We start from the raw sequence: 20053 nt of genomic DNA, 5'->3' as shown, positions 1-20053 counted from the left end.
ACCACATTTTACAGGTCCCGTGAGATTTTGCCTCATCCTTGACAGCAGTCTAAAAAGTAGATCTGGCATTGTGGAATATTCTCTTGTTTCAGTCTTTTCCTTCTTTTGGAATTTGGGGATGTTTTCACAGAGTGATTTACCAAGAAAACATTCCAAATCCTCAAGGATCACATATCCTTCACCTTATGGTCAATTCCCAGAGACTAAGCTTAATGGAACATTTTGAACTTACTTCTTCTTCCTCCCCCTCTTCTCTCCTCTTCTTTCTCTCCCTCCTCCCCCCTCTTCTCCTTCTCCTTTATAAAATCTGACTTCAGTTTAGCCTTCATGTGAGCTTGAGAGATTTAGACCATTCCGTCTGGCACCAATATAACCCCACAAAAGTGCCATTTTTGACTGGGTGACATAACAATGAGGAGAGTTGTTTCTGCCCTGCTGTGCTTTGTTATGGGTGAGCCCTGAAGTGGCTCCTTACACAAGAGAAAATATTGTCGGGCTAAGAAGATGGTTTAAGATGGTATGAAATCAGAGATGAATAGAAGGGCTATAAAGTTTGGGCTCTACAGGGAATTCCCTGGCAGTCCAGTGATTAAGACTCTGCGCTTCCACTGTAGAGGGCACGGGTTCAATCCCTGGTCAGTGAATTAAGATACCACTTGCTGCTTGTGGTGCGGCCAAAACAAAACAAAACAGAACAAAACAAAACAAAACAACATGACCTAAATTTTTAAAAAAAGAAGTATGGGCTCTACAATTGCTGTCATTCTCAGCAGTAGAGAGTTTACGGAATATTTATTTCAAACTATGATTGTCCTCCCTTCCAATCGTAATGCTTCCTACTACTGACTTTCTTCCCTTTTCCCACCTGTATGTATAAGCTTCTGTACTGGGTTATGTGGGTACCACAGCCTGGGTGAGCTTCTGGAATAGGGCAGGATATTTTATTGTTAGTAATAATGATAGCAAACGTAGGCCAATTGCTTACTCGTGTAAGATCAACTAGGAAGTGGTGGAGCTGGGATTGAGTCATATGGTAGTTGTATATGTAACGTCTTAAGATATTGCCAAACTATTTTACAAGGTATTGAGTTATTTTACATTTCCAACAGCAGTGGACAAGAATTCCAGTAAAGCCACATCCTTGCCAACTCCTGGTGTGGTCAGTCTTTGTAAATTTTGACATTTTAATGTGTGTGTTGTAGTATCTCATTGTGGTTTAAATTTTCATTTCCTAGTGACTCGTGATGTTGAACCTCTTATTTGTATACGTGTATCTTCTTTGGTAAAGTGACTATGCAGGTATTTTGCTCATTTATTGAGTTGTTTTCTTATTATTGAGCTGGAAAAGTTTTTCATGTATTCTAGATACAAGGTTTTTTTTTCTTCAGATATGTGATTTACATATGTTTTTTCTAGTCTGTGGCTTACTTTTTCATTTCCTTAACAATATTTTTTTACAGAGAAAATGTTAAATTTGATGAAGTCAAGTTTATCAAGTTTTTTCTTTGGATTGTGCTTTTGGTATTGTATCTAAGAAAACTTTGCCTTACCGAGATAACAAGGATTGTCTCCTATTTCCTGGATGGGTTATGGTTTTAGGCTTTACTTTTATGTCTGTGATCCATTTTAGGTTAATTTTTATATATTATACAAGATATAGGTCAAAGTTCTTTTTTTTTTTTCCACATATGGCTCTTGAATTGTTCCAGCATCTTTTGTGAAATGACCTTTTCCCCACTGAATTGCCTTTGAATCTGTAAAAAATCAATTGACTATTTACATGTGGGTCTATTTTTGGTATCTCTTTTCTGTTCCACAGATCTATTTACTTATCTTTATGCCAATACCACACTGACATGATTGCCTTAGCTTTATAATAAATCTTGAAGTCTGGTAAAGTAAGTCCTCCAACATTGTTCTTTTTAAAAGCTGTTTTGGCTCTTCTAGTTCTGAAGTATTTTCAGAAGATGTTTATTTAGAATCAGCTTGTCAATTTCTGCAAAAAACCCTTTGCTGGGATTTTGATTGGAAGTCTGCTGAATCTAAAGATCAAGTAGGGGAGAACCAGCAAGTTAATATGGAGTCTTATCTCCAAATGGATCTTGGTTTTTTAAAACTTCTTTCAACAGTATTTTTTTTAGATTTTCATGTATATGTCTTACTCATATATTGTCAGTTACCCCAAGTATTACATGTTTTTGATGCTATTATAAATGGTATTGACTTATTCATTTAAATTTGTATTATATAAAATCCACTTGATTTTTGATTATCTTGTACCCTGAAAGTTTGCTAAACACACTCATTAGCTCTAGTATCTTTTTTGTAGATCACATAAAAAAAATTTTTTTTGCATAGATGACTTTACTATCAGCATCAAAGAGAAATAAGGCCAGACCTTCCACACTGCTTAGAAATCTCCTTAGCTAAATACCCAAGTTCACTGCTTACAAGTTCTACCTCTACCCAACAGTAGAACCCAACTCTGCCAAGATCTCTGCCATTTTATTACAAGGAATGCCTTTCCTCCGGTGTCCAATAACATCTTCCTCCTTTCTGACTGACATCTCACCAGAATCACCTGGAACATTCATATTTCTAGCAGCCTTCTGTTCATGGTGATATATATATTCTCTAAGACAATGGAAGCTGTAATCCTTCTCACTTTTTTCTGAACCTTTACCAGAATCATCATTGACGTCCATATTTCTACCAACCGTTTCTTCAAGGCAATCAGGCTTTTTCTATAATGCACTTCAAAACTCTTCCAGCCTCTACCTATTACCAACTTCCAAAGCCACTTGCACAGTTTTAGGTATTTGGTAGAGTATTCTCACTTCCCAGTGTCAGAATCTGTATTAGCTTCCTGGGGCTGCCACAACAAATTACCACTAACTGGCTGACTTAATATAACAGAAATGTATTCTTTCTCTCACAGTTCTGGAGAGTAGAAGTCCAAAATCATAATGCTGGCAGGACCATGGTCCATCTGAAGGCTCTGGGGAAGAATCCTTCCTTTCCTCTTTCCTTGCTTCTAGTGATTGCCATCAATCCTCGGTGTTCTTTGGCGTGCAGCTGCATCACTCAAATTTCTGCTTCTTTTATCACATGGCCCTTCTCTCTCTCTCTCTCTCTCTCTCTCTCTCTCCCCCTCCCCCTCCTTCCCTCCCTCTTTGAATGTATGTGTGTGGCTTTAACGTGGCCTTTTTGTAGGACACGAGTTATTAGATTTAGGGCTCGCCTTAATCAAATATGACCTCATCTTAATTTGATTACACCTGCAAAGACCCTATTTACAAATAAAGTCGGGGACCAGAGGTTAGTACTTCAACATCTTCTAGGTGGACACAGTTCAACCCACCACATTGGGTTGTCTTTTCATTACTGAGTGGTGAGTTATTTACATTTTCTGGATACAAGTACCTTATCAGATATATGATTTGTAAACATTTTCTCTTATTCTGTGGAATGTCTTTTACTTTGTTGATTGTATGTTTTGAGGACAAAAGCTTTTTAATTTTTGCTGAAGTCTAATTTATTTCTATTTTGTCACATGTATCTTTTTGTGACACTTTTGGTGTCATATCAAAAAGAAAAAAAATCACATATCACCATGTATGAAAAGACAACTGTTTCCCCATTTTATTGTTTTGGTAGCATTTTGAAAATCAACTGACCAATCCATGAAAACGAAATGTCTTTCTGTCTATTTAGGTGTTCTTTAATTTCTTACACCAGTGTTTTGTAGTGTTCAGTGTATAAGGCTTACACCTCTTTTGTAAAATATATTCCTAAATATTTCATTCTTTTTGATGCTATCGTAAATGGAATTACTTACTTAATTTCATTGTTAGATTGTTCATTACAAATGTAGAGAAATACAGTTAGTTTTTGCATATTGATTTTATATCCTCTAACCTAGCTGAACTCAAGTATTAGTTCTAATAGTACTTTTGTGGCTTCTATAGGATTTTCTATATACAATATCACGTCATCTGTGAATAGATATAATTTTAGTCCTTCCCTTCCAACCTGAATGTTGTATTCTGTTTCTTTTTCTTGTCTAATTTTCCTGGCTAGAACCTAAGGACAATGTTGAATAGAAGTGATGAGAACAGAGACCCTTGTCTTATTTCTGATTTTAGGGAGATAGCTTTCAGTCTTTTGCTATTAAGTATTAGCTGTAGATTTTTTTGGTAAACGCTCTTTATCCGGTTGTGGATGTTCCTTTCTATTACTAGTTTGTTGAGTGTCTTTCTTATGAAAGGATATAGGATTTTGACAGATCCTTTCTCTGCATATAGTGAGATGATCATGTGGTTTGTGGCTTTAATTTTATTAATATGGTGTATTACATCAATATGGTGTATTATGTATTAATATGGTGACTTTGTGTGCTGAACCAATCTTGTATTCTTGGGATAAATCTCACTTGATCATGGTGTATAATCCTTTTTCTGTTTTGCTGGATTTGGTTTGCTAGTATTTTAACTGAAAATTTCTGCATCTATTTCAAAAGGGATATTATTCGGTAGTTTTCTTTCTTCTGATGTCTTTGTCTGGTTTTGGTACCAGTGTAATACTGACCTCACTGAGTTGGGAAGTGTTTCCTCTTCTTCTCTTTTTGGGAAGAATTTATATTAATTCCACTTTAAAGGTTGGGTAGAATTCACCAATGAAGCCATGTGGGACTGGGCTTCTTTGTGAGAAGTTTAATGATGATTAATTTACTGTCTTTACTTGTAGGTATATTCAGGTTTTCTTTTTCTTCTTGGGTTAGTTTCACTGGTTTGTGTCTTTCTAGGAATTTATTCATTTCATCTAGGTTGTCTGTTTTGTTGATATGCAATTTTCGGAGTACTGCCTTATAATCTCCCACCCCCCGCCTTTTTTTTTTTCTCTGTAAGATTGGTAGTAATGTTCCCTCTTTCATTCTTGATTTTATAATCTGAGCCTTCTCTTTTATTTTTTTGGTCAGTATAGCTAAAGGTTGATCCTTTCAATGAACCAATCTTTGGTTTGGTTGGTTTTCTCTATTATTTTTCTGTATCTGTTTAATTTATTTCTGCTCGAATGTTTGTGATTTCCTATCTTTCCACTTGTTTGAATTTTGTACTTCTTTTTTAGTTTCTTAAAGTGAAAGAATAACATTAATTTGAGACATTCCTTTCTTATTAATAAAGGTGCTTACAGCTTGAGATTTCCTCTAAGGTTGACTGTATCCCATAAGTTTTGGTTTACTATGTTTTCATTTTTATTAATTTCAAAGTATTTTCTAATTTCCCTTCAAATTTCTTTTTTGACATATTCGTTATTTATGTGTGTGTTTCTTAATTCCTACCTATTTATAAAATTTCCAAATTTCATTCTGTTATTATTTTCTAATTTTATTCTATTGTGGCCGGAAAAATACTGTGTGTGATTTCAGTCCTCTTAAATTTACTGAGGCTTATTTTATGGACTAACGTATGGTCTACCCTAGATAATGTTCTATGGGTGCTTGAGAAGAATGTATATTCTATGGTTGTCAGGTAGAGTGTTCTGTTGATGTCTGTTAGTCTATCTGGTTTATAGTGTTGTTCAGATCTTCTATTTCCTTGACATCTTCTGCCTGGTTGTTGAAAGTGGAGTATTGAAGTCTCCAACAGTTATTTTTGAATTGTCTATTTCACTCTTCGATTTGTCTGTTTTTGCTTCATGCATTTTTCAGTTCTCTGTTAGATGTGTATGTGTTTATAATTGCAGATGGTTTTATCCTTTTTTCATTAATAAATATTCTTATCTTTAGTAATGATTTTTGTCTTAAAGTGTATTTGTGGTATTGGCATAGCCCCTTCAGCTTTCCTTGGGTTACTGTTTGCCTTGTATATTTTTTCCCATCCTTTTATTTTGTGTATTGTGTCCTTGAATCTAAAGCAAGCCTCTTATAGACAGCATATGGCTGGATCCAATTTAACTTATTTTTTTTTAAGTAATAATTTAATGTGTAAGGTGTGGCCAATACCAGCCTATGGGAGGACATTTTCCTCTACTTGGTTCTGTGGACACTGGTACCATCTTGTTTTGGAGCCTCTGACTCTTTGTTCTAGTAACTATATTAGTTTACTATCAATATATTACTATATCAGTATATAGTATATATTACTACTATATTAGTTTCCAACATTATTAAAATCAGTGGATGACCCACGGGTTAGCAAGTGCATTCTGGTCCTAAGATACATCTTCCTCTCCCTGGCTGGCATTCACCTCAGTGGTAATGTCTGTTGCAGTTTCTTTATGTTCTTTCTGAGTTGCAGTGAAAACAAGTTCATATTTTTTCTTGGTATTGGCCTTAATACTATTATTTTGACGTGTTCAACTGAAGTGTCATTTATATAAATATGTTTAGAAATAAAAGCATGAATTTACTAAAGACAAGTGCCTTACAAATTCCATACTCGTCATGTTGTTTTTACCTTTATCATTGTCCCTTCATTTAAAATTTTTTTCTATAAAGTTTGGTTTCTTTAATGTATTTTATTCTGCCATAACACACAAATACCTGATTCTGCAGTGAGAATTAGTTGGTATGGGATTGGTAAACAGGTAAACTACAGAGTTTCCTTTGGTTTATTTATAGATTGTTCTTGGCAAGAGAAGCCAGATTACTAGAGTAGAATTATAATCTTTAGCAAAAAAAAGAAATAAAAAGTTTCTCCATTCAATGCCTTCTCTACAGAGCACTGCAGCTCAGCCTTGTACAGTTTGTAGTTTACAGAAGGTTTAGCAGATTTCACTTCCTCCTGTGCCCACCTTGATAGCAGGCCCACTGGCTGAAAACTCCATTTCTACCCCTTATCTCTGCACCCACTAGTGCTGCTTTATTTTACATGTAACCTGCATTTCCACTGTACTATTTTTTAAATAGCATCCACTGTGGCTGCCGCCAGCCATGCTGAGCTGCTTGCCTGGGCAGTCCACATTATCTCCCTGGCTACCAATTGTTTTTTGTTTGTACTGTGGTTATAAATTTCCATAGGTTTGAAGTGATCTATGCTTGCTGTGATTTTTCTCATAGGTTCTGTTTTTATAGTGTGTGATTTTGCAGAAAAGGAGGTTTTTTGAGTTACATGTATTGCATTATGGTAGAAATGCTTTTTCTATGTTGCTAGAAATCTTTTTTATTTCTGTCTTCACTTACTAAAATACAAATGTACAAAAGTAAAGCGGTGTAGTTCTTATTGGCTGTTTTGTGGACTGAAGTGAGACTTCGAGAAGGTAGAGCCAGAAATCTAAAACAATAACAGAAACGGACAAATCTTATATATCTTGCCCTGATTATTTGTATATTAGAGTCTTGTGTATTGTAGGAGATGTATTTGCATGTGAAGAAACATATTGGGGGGGGTGTAATGAGAAAATATAAAGGGGTTTAAAACCTCTGATATAAAGTTACTATAAAGGCTAATTACGTCTTTTTCAAACCAACACATTGTACACCTTAAACTTACACAAAGTTATATGTAAATTACATCTCAATAATAAGTTAATAAATAAATTAAATGTGTCCCTAAAAATGTAATTAGAACCTCTTGTTTGTCGTTTCTGGGACAAATAGTTAAAATTCTCCACTGTTTAACTGATAATCTGTTATTTTGATCTTTGTTCCAAAGTGATTTCTAAAAGTGTTTTTGGAGCCACTTAAAACAGAAAAAAAGTCATAAGATTTTGTAGAGGTTTTCGTCTCCTGCAATTCATTTTATAACTGGGCATCAGGTATTATAAGCTATAAGTCAGTATTCTTTCTCCATATCATTTCCAGAAGTGTTACATTTTCCATCTCTTGTGCATTTGGAATTACGAGGTTTGGAAAGAGAATAGCCATTCATTCTGTAAGTTAAGTACCTTCAAGTACATTGTAGACCTTACTTTGTAGAAAGCCTTCTTTTCTCCTCCTCACATCACCTCCCTGCTGCCACATTAACACACTCCAACTATGTGTGTGGGTTTTATAGAAGTGCACCACTATAAACTGTGTGTAAGTACCAATGCCAACCTCTCTGGCATATTCTTATTAAAGGGCATAAATACCCAAAGTGCCATTCTGTGAAAAACGAAATGCTGGATATTAGTTTTAGTATAAATTTGTAGCATTGCTTCAAATGTCTATATAGAAAGCATAATAGATCAGTGGCAAGTTAATAATGTCAAGAGAATCATTTCTGAATTCTGATTTCTTGCATATCATTTTGTCTATTCTTTGGGAGTTTCCTCTATATAAGTATAATGTTGATAATCGGAAAGGTTGAGGACTCTGGAGATATTTATAGCAAAAAAAAAAAAAAAAGAGAGAGAAGACTTGGAAGAAGCATGATCATTGTCTTCAGTATTTTATGAACAATTATGTGGACGAAGACACATGTTCCTGATGTGTGAATGGAGTGCAAGCTTGTCGAGGCCAGGATCTCAGTCTTCTCCATAATTAATCACCTTAAACTTAACAAAATATGCCCTCAACCCTCAACATAGAGGACATTCAACATGAAAAATATTGTATGTTTAACTATTCATTAATTACCTAGAAGAGTAAAATTTTAAAGGTAGAGTAAGTCAGACTTTTATTCAAAAAGGTGATTATTTCTTATAATTAAAGCAGTCAGAGAACAGAATGTGCTGCCATCAGAAGCAGCAATCTCAGGACTTCCCTGGTGGTCCAGTGGTTAAGACTTCACCTTCCAATGCAAGGGGTGAGGGTTCGATCCCTGGCCAGAGAGCTAAGATCCCACATGCCTCGGGGCCAAAAAACTAAAACATAAAACAGAAGCAATATTGTAACAAATTCAATAAAGACTTTTAAAAAACGGTCTATGTCAAAAAAAATCTTAAACAAACAAACAAAAAAAGCAGCAACCGCGCCATCACAACAAGTGTTGAAACTAATGTTGACTAACTCTCGTGAACGTATTACTGATGACTGTAATATCCTCTTGGATACCGAAGAGTTTTCTCACAGTACTGCAGGGATTCTCCCCCCCGCCACCAGTGATTTAAGGGGTCTATAACAAAACAAGTTTCAGGCTTGAACTTAGGAGCTTGGGAGAATTCCAAGAACAGTGATACTGTTTAGGCTACCCCTGGTGAAACTCCAAGCCGATGGAGATGAGAAGAACAGACATATTGAGGCCTTTGACACATGTGTTTGGAGCCATGGAACATGTTAAATTGGAATTTTTGAGACATTGCATTCCAGTGCTCACGTCTGACTAAATCACCACATGATGTGAAATCAGGAGCTTGTGGTTAGTATCTTTGTGTGTCTGTATTGCAAAGATGATTCAAAGAATTACTGAGGAATCATGAAAACGTTGCCCTTCCAAGGTCAAATGCAATGGCTCATTTCCCTTACTTCCCTCAGGTCTTTGCTAAACATCTCCCTATCGGTGAGGCCTTAGCTGACCACCTCGTTTAAAACTGCAATACTCTTCATACTCTCTGGAGTACCTTATGCTCCTTCACTGCTTTATAGTGTTCTCTTTGGCACTTATCAATGGTACAATGCTACATCTGACTCATCTATTTTATTTCTTATCAGTTTCCCTCCACTAGAGTATAAGCTTCACGAGGGCAAAAATTTTCATATGTTCTGTCCACGGTTACACCATTATGTCTTACAATGCTTAGCATACTATGGACACTCAATAAAATATGTTGAATTAAACTAACGGGAACACTGTGGCCCTGCCGTTCGTAGTCCTTTGCCTATCTAAAAGGTCAGTCCCTCCCATCAACTGTGAATCTCTTGCAACGCCATTCACAAAAATTAAGGGAAAGCACGCGTCTGCATATCCATACACTACTGATGCTACTTACATTACTTCTCCTTAGTCTTGAGGAAAGTAATGGCATAGAAGGGAAGGAGACAAGTAAGCACTGAACATCTACCATGTACGAGGCACCGTGCGAAGTGTTTTGTATCCATCTCGTCATTTACTCCCCCTTACAATCCCGCCAGGTAGCAATTATAATCCCTGCTCTTCCAAACAAACTCATGTCTCAGAAAACTTAAGAAACTTGTAAGAACTAGGTTTCAACTCCAGGTCTGTCTGACTCTGGTAAGGAGAGCTTCATCTTGAATAGAGTATTTGAATCACTCCCAGCTCAGAAATTCTTTTAGACTCTCACATTCCACAGACTTCAGATTTTTTTCTGAGATATAGATCATACCCACCCACAACACTTCTATGTTGTTGGATAGTTTACACAGGACTGGAAATTATTTTAATCAGATCAACATCTCAGAGAGTGAGAGTTCATTAAGGAAAGGGGGAAGGGAGCTTTGGGGATTATGATGAGGGGGGACTTTGATTTTTTTTTTTAACTTGTTCTGTCTTTCCATGGTACACAATTCAAAAAGTACAAAAGTGCAGGCAGAAGAAGGCCCCTAAAGGTTGTGCAATGATTTTGTGTCTGGTATGTAGGTAGTTGAGTATTTGGCTGCTCTGATGGGTGTATGACACATGTCCTTTTCAGGGTTATTTTAACATAAATGCTGGATTTTCTTTCATCTTTTTCACCCGGCAGCCAGTTACTTCCTCAAAGCTCGCACTTAGCTTCACGTAAAGACAAAAACGATTGCTTGTAATGCCACGTACCCCATGTAATTATTGCCTGTGTGGGCAATAATTTATGAAGCTATTACTGTACAATTTTCCAATCTCACTTTACGGTGATGAGTATCACATATTAATCTGCATCATGCCCTCTTGGTTATATTTGCTGGATGTGAGTTTCAATTTACTGGCATTTAGGTTAAACGTTTTATAGTTCTCATTTCATTAGTAGGCTTTTAAAATGTACTTTTATGTGAGAATCTGATTTCTGAGTGGGAGGAATATCCTCACGAATTCTTCCTAAGAATAATCTGAAAGGTAGTAGGTACAATGTGAATTTGTCATTGTCAAGAGTTAAGGAAGAGACATATAGAGAATAAGCTGTTTCAGGTAATCATAAAATAGCCCTTCTGCAGCCAGGGCAATTGGGCCTTATGTCTTTGGGTTGAGATGCTCTGCCCTGAATTGTAGGATTTGGAGAAGGATACCCTGGATTCCAGCTCCTCAGCTTACTGGCTCTGTGTTCATTCTTGGTCAGGAACCCCAATCCTCTAAACGTCAGTGCCCTTAGTTACAAAATTAAGGACACAATAATGCTTCTCTCCTACGGTTGGTGCAAGAATTAAATGGGATAATGCATATTGTATGTTTAAGAGCACAGGCTCAGGAGCCAGACTGGGTAGATTTGAACTGTGCGGTTTGGGCAAGAGATTAAACACACCTATGCCTCTGTTTTATCATCTGTAAAATGGGGATAATTATAGGATCTTACTCAAAAGTTGTGAGGTTAAAATGATTTAATACTGTAAAGCACTTAGGTTCCTGGCACATAATAAATGCTCACTAAAAATTAGCAATTATATGGTATGTGACAGCATTGCATAAATCCTAATATACGTCATCACCTATTACCTGGGTTGTGTGCACCATTTTATATATTTATTTAATGGATTATTTTATACAGATTTAGTCGGATTTTATAATACAAAACAAGTGGATACGTAGTAGGTATAGAGGAGCCTAATTTTGATGTTTCCTACAATTTTATTTATGTTTTACTATTAAGCATACTCATACACAAGTCTTATCTTTCTTCTTGGCACTTCCTTTAAGGCATCCTTGCTGGTAATAAGTATTTGTGTTTAATACACTTCTTGACTGTGAAATTGGTTAACCATTTTTGGAAGTAATTCTAGCAGCAAATGAACAGGCTCAGATCATTGTGGCAGGGGGTGAACAGCAATCTTAAAACTGAATTCGGCAACGGGAATTCATGGAGAGAAATGGAGTTCAGTGTAAATTCAAAAATTGAAATCCATAGGTGCCGTGATGTAAAGGGAAGGATGTGGGATTTGTCTTTAGTCTTGGAGTCCCATCACCTTGGGCATGAGCTCAGGTGAGTAACTGCCTGGTATCTCTGCTTCCCCATCTGTAATGTGAGGACCGTATATCCCCTCTACCTATTTCACAGGGATGCTTAAAACTGTTAACAGAGGTAATATGTAGGAAGATGCTTTGTAAGCCATAAAATTAATGTACAAATATTAGCGTTATGGATATTCTGAGAGGCAAACCAAAGATTCCAAAGAAGACACTAACTCTTTTTCTTGCCAACTATATATCCATGTTCATTGTTAAGCTGGATGGGTCTTAATCTTATCTACTGAATTCATTCTGAAAAGTACAGGCTAGAATTCATTAGTCCTTTAGCATAAAGGATCTATTAGGTGAGTCAATAATTAATTCCAAAATCTTACCCTTCGAGTAAGAGGGATGTGTGTCATCAGTGGAGCTGAAGGCTAAACACAGAGGAAGAACTAGCCCTGCCCCGTGTTCTCATGCAGTCACCCTAATTTTGTTTAGCCCTCAGGATGGAGGCTGATGTACCCAGCCTCTTCTTTGTCTCTCTCCCTATCCCTTCTAACATACCTCCAACCATATCTCCAGCTGCAGCCTTGTCCGAAGTGTAGGGCAAGGGGAGAAGTGGTGAGCGTGCTTACTTCCAGCCTTGGTGACAACCATGAGGTACGTTCCTCTAAATTCTGATCATAGGGGAATTGGAAACACTATGTGACTTTTTTTTCATCAAAATATTCCAGTAGCCCCAAGAAGAAGAATCTGACCGTAAGGGTCTCAGCGCATTGCTAGGAGAAGTGTAGCTGATAAAACTGTCTTGCAGAATGCGTGAGGATGGATGGATGAATCAAAGGAATCACCTCGTTCAAATGCTTCATTTTAGTACAAGGAGTCGTCCTGGTGCATTTCCTTTGTGTGCCTGAAAACAAAATGTTTATTGGAACTCAGTGAATGCTCCTTAGACTCTGAAGCCCAGAGGTGTTCCGCCATAACTCATCATGGACTTAGGTCATTTGTGAGATGATGTTACTTGGAGGTCACTGAAAATACTTGGGGTGGCCAGGGGCAATGGAGGACTCTTATTATGAGAAGGTAATGACGTGTTCTCTTATTGATAGAAAAATGATGCTACCCCTGACTCATTCGCAAGGTGATGGCTGTTTCTCACTGAACTCATTGACGATGACCTTGTGCTGAACCATTCACCATCTTTGCCTCATTCCTTTCAAGCCCAGTGATAGGGAAGTGTGAGCCAGCTGGCTGGGATGTGGAGTCCGGTCCAGAGGTTCAGGAACAGTTTACAACTGTGAGACAGAGCCAGGTTGACTGGTTCCGAATGGAAGTCGTCACCCTTAACATCCGTGAGCTGTTAGTTGACACCCTGAAGCTCTGTGGCTGCTTGAAGAAGGGCTGAGAGAAAGCACTTAGGTCCCTGCTGAGCTCATTACCTTAAATTAGCTTCTGTGGTCTGGTGGTCTGTGTAGGAGGGGAATTTCTCCAAAGCCTCGGGAAAGTGTGTGTATGGGGGATGGGGAAAGGGGAAAGGGTCTCTAAAATGGGAAGGAGGTTCAGTTAAGCTTCCTGGAAAAATAGGGCTGTTAATCCTTAATTCATACTAAGAAAGCGTAAAGTCCCTGAGTGGAAGGCTGTTTCTTTAGAGCAGTCTGAGCACTTGAGCTGTCTCCCAGAACGCAAAGGGGAGGCAGACAGAGCGGGTCACAGGTAACTCCCTGTTTCGCCTCCTTCCCCCTTAGCTTTTTCCTAAGAGGTGGGCTTTATAGCCAACTTCCCTCTGTCTCTGTTTTCTTCTTGTGCAAACCGGGTGATGACATTGACTCTCTTCACAGGAAAGCACTCAGTGAGGATTAACTAAGTAATGAGAGCAAATTGCAAGGGTGATGGAAATGCCCAATAAAATCGTTGACGGATGTCTCCCAGGGGGCGGGGCCTTTCCATGCTCCTTTCATCCAGGCCTCACCAGCACCATGGACCACCGCTAGCTCTGCGGGCTCCTCAAGCCTTCCCCCCTGAACCCTTGTCTCTGAGGAGCTTTGAACTATTTACTGAAATGATTGCTCGGTTGTCCCCGCCCTCCAACCATCCCTCCCAGGCGAGAGCAGTAGGACTCATTTTCCTCTGTCTGGGGAAAGACATCCAGGAGACAGGAATGTTGGCCAAGCTATCAGTGATGCCTCCCGTTCCCATCCTGAGGAGAGCAGCTTTTCAAGAATATTCTTTCCTGAGTATACTTTTTTTTTTTTTTTTTTTGCTGTACGCGGGCCTCTCACTGTTGTGGCCTCTCCCGTTGTCGGAGCACAGGCTCCGGACGCGCAGGCTCAGCGGCCATGGCTCACGGGCCCAGCCGCTCCACGGCCTGTGGGATCTTCCCGGACCGGGGCACGAACCCGCGTCCCCTGCATCGGCAGGCAGACTCTCAACCACTGCGCCACCAGGGAAGCCCTCCTGAGTATACCTTTTATAGACTTTCTGGAGAACAATTTAGTAACACAGGCATTCAAAATTCTTAGAAACATGCATGACCCTTGCCTGAGGAATTCCATGTTCAGCACATCATCACAGGTCTTCTCGTTCACTTTTCTTCACTCCAGAGTGTATTGCCTTCAAGGGAGAATTTAAGTACTTTGGGACTTTGAATCAACCAGCTGATTACCCCATCTGCCCACCCAATTGCTATAGGGCTGAGGGATCTGCTTTGTAATGGGACACCAGCCTTCCACAGTCTGCTTATTCTCTGGTTGTGGGCGTATTCAAGGAAATCTATATATTTGCACAGAGTCATGGAAATGTACACGTGAACAAGCTAGAGTGATCATGGTCTACACTTTCTATTTATAGATGAGGAATCTGAGACCCTGAGAAAACAAGTGGCTTACCCACATGTTCATACCTATTCAAAGCCACAGAAGGAATGAGAACCCAGGCCCTGTAACTCCCATCTGGGCTTTTCTTTAGTTATGGAAGCTTAACAATGTGGGACATAAAGTAGAGAGAAGTCATTGTAGGGTGAACCTTTATAAGGTAGAAAAAGAAATCATGTTTGTACCAGGTTTCATAGTGCTCCAGAATCCACTGTTGGAGTATCGAAAGCTTATTCTGCATAGTTCGGAGGCTGGGGCTGTGTACCTCGATTCATTCCGCTTTTGTATCCAAGGAGTGTAAGTTCTAAAATAAAAGAAAGGAATGTTCTTTATCAGTAACTCAGCAAAGGCTCAATGTATTGTGTGCCTCTATAGTTGATCTTTACTAGGGAATTGTGAGCAGGTAGTTACTAAATGCTAAGCTATTTACATACTGTAATGGTTAATTTTATGTGTCAACTTGACTGGGCCACAGGGTGCCCAGACGTTTGGACAAACATTATTCTGGTGTATCTGTGAGGGTGACTTTGGATGAGATTAACATTTGAATGGGTGGATTGAGTAAAGCAGACTGTCCTCCCCAATGTGGGTGGGTCTCATCCAATCGATTGAAGACTTAAATAGAACAAAAAGGCTGTGTGGGAGGGAACTCCTACTGCCTGATGGCTTTTGGCTGGGACATCCATCCTTTCCAGCTTTCGGACTCAGACTAAGACATGGGCTCTTCTTGAATCTTGAGCCGGCTGGCTTTTGAACTGGAACTTACACCGTCAGCTTGCTTGGTTCTCAGGCCTTTGCACTCAGACTAGAGCTACACCCCCTGCTCTCCTGGGTCCCCAGCATGCTGATGGCAGACCTTGGGACTTTTCAGCCTTCATAATCACATGAACCAATGACTTATAATGAATCTCTTCATGTATATAGATAGATAGATAGATTTATTTAAAATATATATTCTATATTTAAATACATATTACATAAAATACATATATTTAAATGTTTAGATATTTAAAAATATGTTTACACACACATCCTATTGGTTCTATTGGCCTGGAGAACCCTGATTAATACATACATGCTTAATCCTCACAAAGACCCTCTGAAATAGATACTGTTGTTGTTGCTATCATTATTATTATTACTCTATCTTAAACATGAGGCAGTTACACTCAGACCGGTTAAGTCACTTGCCCAGAGCTACACCCTGTGTCCGGACGGAGCCCGCATTCCCCTCGGAGTCCTCATGCTGCATGTCCACGACACACTCTCTCTTACTGTGTCTCCAAAGCCTTAAGCACATGAGCGCCCTTTGACCTAGCCATCCAATTCTAAGAATATACCCTAAGTGTTAAGCATGAGTGTGTAAGTATAATGGTATATCTTTAAACATTTCTAATAGTAAAAACTTTTAAACAACCTAAATGCTGAAAAGTAAGTGGTTAAATGATCTATGATAGTGTTCCTCAGTGAAATACTGCATTCATTACAAACCGTGCTTTCAAAGACTGTTTATTTACCTGGGTAATCATTCACAATATATGACTCTTAAAAGCATGTTACAAGCCTAAGGAAACATGATGACTAAATGTAATGTGGTATTTTGGATGGGATCCTGGAATTGCATTTAGTTATCATGTTTTCTTAGGTTTGTAACATGTTTTTAAGCTGGAACAGGAAAACTAAAGTAGTAAAAACTAAAGGAAGCTGAATGAATTATAGACTTTAGTTAATGATAATGTGTCAAACTTGGTTCATTAATTGTGACAAATATACTATACAAATGCAAGATATTAATAAGAAGGAAAAATGGGTTTCGGGTATATGGGAATTCTTTCTACTACCATCACAATTTTTTTGTATATCCAAAACTATTCTAAAGTTTAAAAATTGTTTTTAAAAAGTTACAAGGCATTACATCCAGGAGGGGACCCTCTTTGTAAAGAAAAAGAATGTGTATGTAGGTACATTGCAATAATGAAAGGGAAGAAATCAAATGTTAACAGGAATTATTTTGGATTGGTGAATGTGGTAATTTTTGTTTTTCTGTGTTTTCCAAGTTTTTGACATTGAATATGATTATCTCATTTAAAGAAAATAATAAATGCTGCTTTAAATTGATCACTCCCATTTCCTTCCATAGTGTCTGAAACTCTGGCCATTAAAATACTCTTTTAATTTAAGAATGATTAGAAAATACGTTCCCTGAAGAGTAACCCTTTACAACCTTATTCCGTGTTATTCCATTTGCAAGGATTAGTTGGGCAAATAAACTGACTGTCATGTGGGAAAACAGACAAAAGTGTCTTCAGAGAGTTTGTGGAGAAGGACACCAGAAAGGGAGGAGAGGGCCGACCATGTGCCAGGACCTACCATTGTCAGTCCCTGTCCCAGCTAAAGGCTTCAGTGACTCCCAGAGAGCAGGACACCTTTCTTTACCTGTACACAGGTGATCAAGGTGTGCAGGGTGATTTCTGCTTAGGTGGGATGTTTTCCCATAGTTTGATCCAAGACAGCAAGAAGTGCTGTTGTTCTTTCTTTTTTTTTTTTTTTTTTTTTTCCACGGCTCACGGGCCCAGCCGCTCCGCGGCACGTGGGATCCTCCCGGACCGGGGCACAAACCCGCGTCCCCTGCATCGGCAGGCAGACTCTCAACCACTGCGCCACCAGGGAAGCCCTGTTTTTTGTTTTTTACCAAAATAATTCTCTTAACACAGACAACCTTAGATCTGTAAACGTACCTTGCCTATTCACGACATTGCTGTGCTGTGTTGTGGAAAGGCCTAAAAAGAAGTAAAAGCCTTAGTTTCTAATTTCAACCTGCCACTCATTTAACATGTGACCATGGAATAAAACCCACCAAGTTTAGGTACCTCATCACTAAAATGGAGAACCTGGACAAGATCACTGGTTTTCACACTGTGTCCTACGAAGCCCTAGAAGTTCCTTAGGAAGTCCTCCAGAGGCCAGGTTTGGATTAGATTCTCTGGACAACTTACCTGGATTCAACCAAAGTACCCTAACACTTAACGTGGGCTACATCTCGGGCTTCTGTATACAGTTCTGTTTGAATGCAGGGATTTTGTTGAACTCTAGCATTCAGTGATCCTCAGATTCTGAAAAATGGCTTAAAGTGAAATCCAGGTTAAAAATCACTTTTTCAGACCCATTGTCGATACTGTCAGAAGAGAGGAAACTGCTACCAAAAGAAGCAAAATCAGATTGAGGTGGTTTCAGAAATAAAATATCCTGTAAAACAATTGTACTCCAGTAAAGATGTTAAATTTTTAAAAAAGATGATTTCTTTTGAAAAAGATTAAAAATTAAAAAATATATATCCTGCCAAGAGAGTCTCTGAAACATCCCTTTATGTCTCTGTCAGAGGTGAGGTAGGAAGGCATTTGTTTTCAGGCAACTCTGTTATGATTCACATTGCCTGTGAAAACCTTCAACCCAATCCTTCTGCTTCGCAAACTGGAAGGACAGCCCAAGTTAGAGACAATCCAAAACTTTTACAAACTGTTCTGAGAAATAGGTATTTAGAATGGCAAGAAACAGGAAAACATATGCTAGGGAGATTTATTGCCTTAACAAGCCGAGGAGGACGAACGCCTTACTCTCCTTTTGAATGGAGGTGGTCTGAACCAGTTGAGTCAGCTTTGAGCGGAACAGAGGGATCTTGTGTTTTTCCTGACATTTCAGCTCTAACCCTAATGCAGACAAACAAAGGCCAGAGGACCAGTGGACTGAGCCAACAGTGACAGCACTTCCAGAGGTCCTGAAACTAATTCAGCCGCTCTGCACCCCTCAAAGCAGTGATGCCCGGGAGCCTGTTAGAACATCTTAGGACTTCCGCCAATAAGAACAGACCACGCCTTACCTCGCAGTCCCTCTGGATCCAAGCTGAGCTGAGGCCAAATCTCTAAAACCTTCAGGTGCATAAATAATCCCCCTCTTTTCTCTCTCCTGAATCCCATGACAACCTGGGCATCATTTATTATTGGAAAGAACAGCTATATAGCAGGAGAAGAATAAGAAGAAACGCCCTTGCAGAAAGTCTTGGTGGGTTCCCAGAACAGATAAACTACAGTCAGTCATATGTTCCTCAGCAAATTAAAGCATCTATCGAAGGAAAGTATTTGAACAAAACTCTACTTTATTGGGTCTGTTTTCTGTAGTGTATTTCTATGGGGAATATGTTCTGTAAAAGGCAGATTTTACTTTATAAAAGGAAATGTGAAGGGAAAGAATTCGCAAAATGCACACTCAGTTTACATTTAGTTGAATGTTTTGAATTTGACATTCTCTTTAGTGATTCTTTTCTAGTTTCTTCCTTATATCTGAATCATTATGTCTATTATATGAAGGGAACAGTTAGCCCTATGTTCATTCTCTAGTAGACTTGCTGGTAGTTCTAACAGGAAAACAATACATGAGCATGGATACTTAAAACCATATAAAGTTCATAGAAATAGCTGCAAATTCTCTAACCTTTACCTTTATACACGTACCCAAGTTTCCATGGTTATTCCAATATCCTACAACTTTTTTTCCTTCTAATTTTCCTTGCATCACTCCCCAACCCCTGCAGCGTTCATTCTCACTCAGTTTAATCCCCACATCACCACAATCCGCACTTTTTGCATCTGATGTGTTAAAATTGCCCACCGTGTTGAAAACTATGGCTGGCCAAGTACAAGTTAACAGAACTCTAGGCGGACCCTTGTACGTAACCTCATTATTTAGTTTCAGTTTCTGGTGGTGGCTGTATAATCAGCCTGGCAGCAGAGAGACTACACTGTGATCTCTGACAGGGCAAGGATCAGGATGATGGTACACGCTCTAGACACTTTCATGAGTAAGTTTTGCCAGAAGATCAGCACGGCATCATGGTGAAGGCTCTGGAATCAACCTGCTTGGGTTCACGTGATGACTGTTGCTTACTGACTATATACCCTTTTGGGTACTTACTTATCCACTTTAAGCCTCATATCCATCACCTGGAAAAGTATATAATAATACCTATCTTCATGTTATCAGAAGTATTAAATGACCTTGGGATATAAAGTGTTAAATGTGGTACCAGACTCTAGTAAGACTTGGATAATTATCTCCTTTCTTCCTTTCTCCCTCCCTCCCTCCTTCCTTCCCTCCTTCCTTCCTTTCTTCCTCCCTCCCTCCTTCCTTCCTTCCTTCCTTCCTTCCTTCCTTCCTTCCTTCCTTCCTTCC

At 38.7% G+C, this 20053-nt stretch overlaps 1 protein-coding gene and 1 pseudogene across 2 annotated transcripts in view; one reads left to right on the top strand and one right to left on the bottom strand.

Moving 5' to 3' along the window:
* LOC114897662 overlaps positions 1-12614 on the bottom strand; it is a 47477-nt pseudogene extending 34863 nt beyond the window's left edge.
* NRG1 (neuregulin 1) overlaps positions 1-20053 on the top strand; it is a 1014701-nt gene that overhangs the window by 668217 nt on the left and 326431 nt on the right. The gene's annotated exons all lie outside the window — the stretch shown is intronic.

Source organism: Monodon monoceros, unplaced genomic scaffold (assembly GCF_005190385.1).
Source record: "Monodon monoceros isolate NGI ecotype Baffin Bay Population unplaced genomic scaffold, NGI_Narwhal_1 Super_Scaffold_17, whole genome shotgun sequence".
Lineage (NCBI taxonomy): Eukaryota > Metazoa > Chordata > Mammalia > Artiodactyla > Monodontidae > Monodon > Monodon monoceros.
This window is presented reverse-complemented; position numbering and strand designations above follow the sequence as displayed.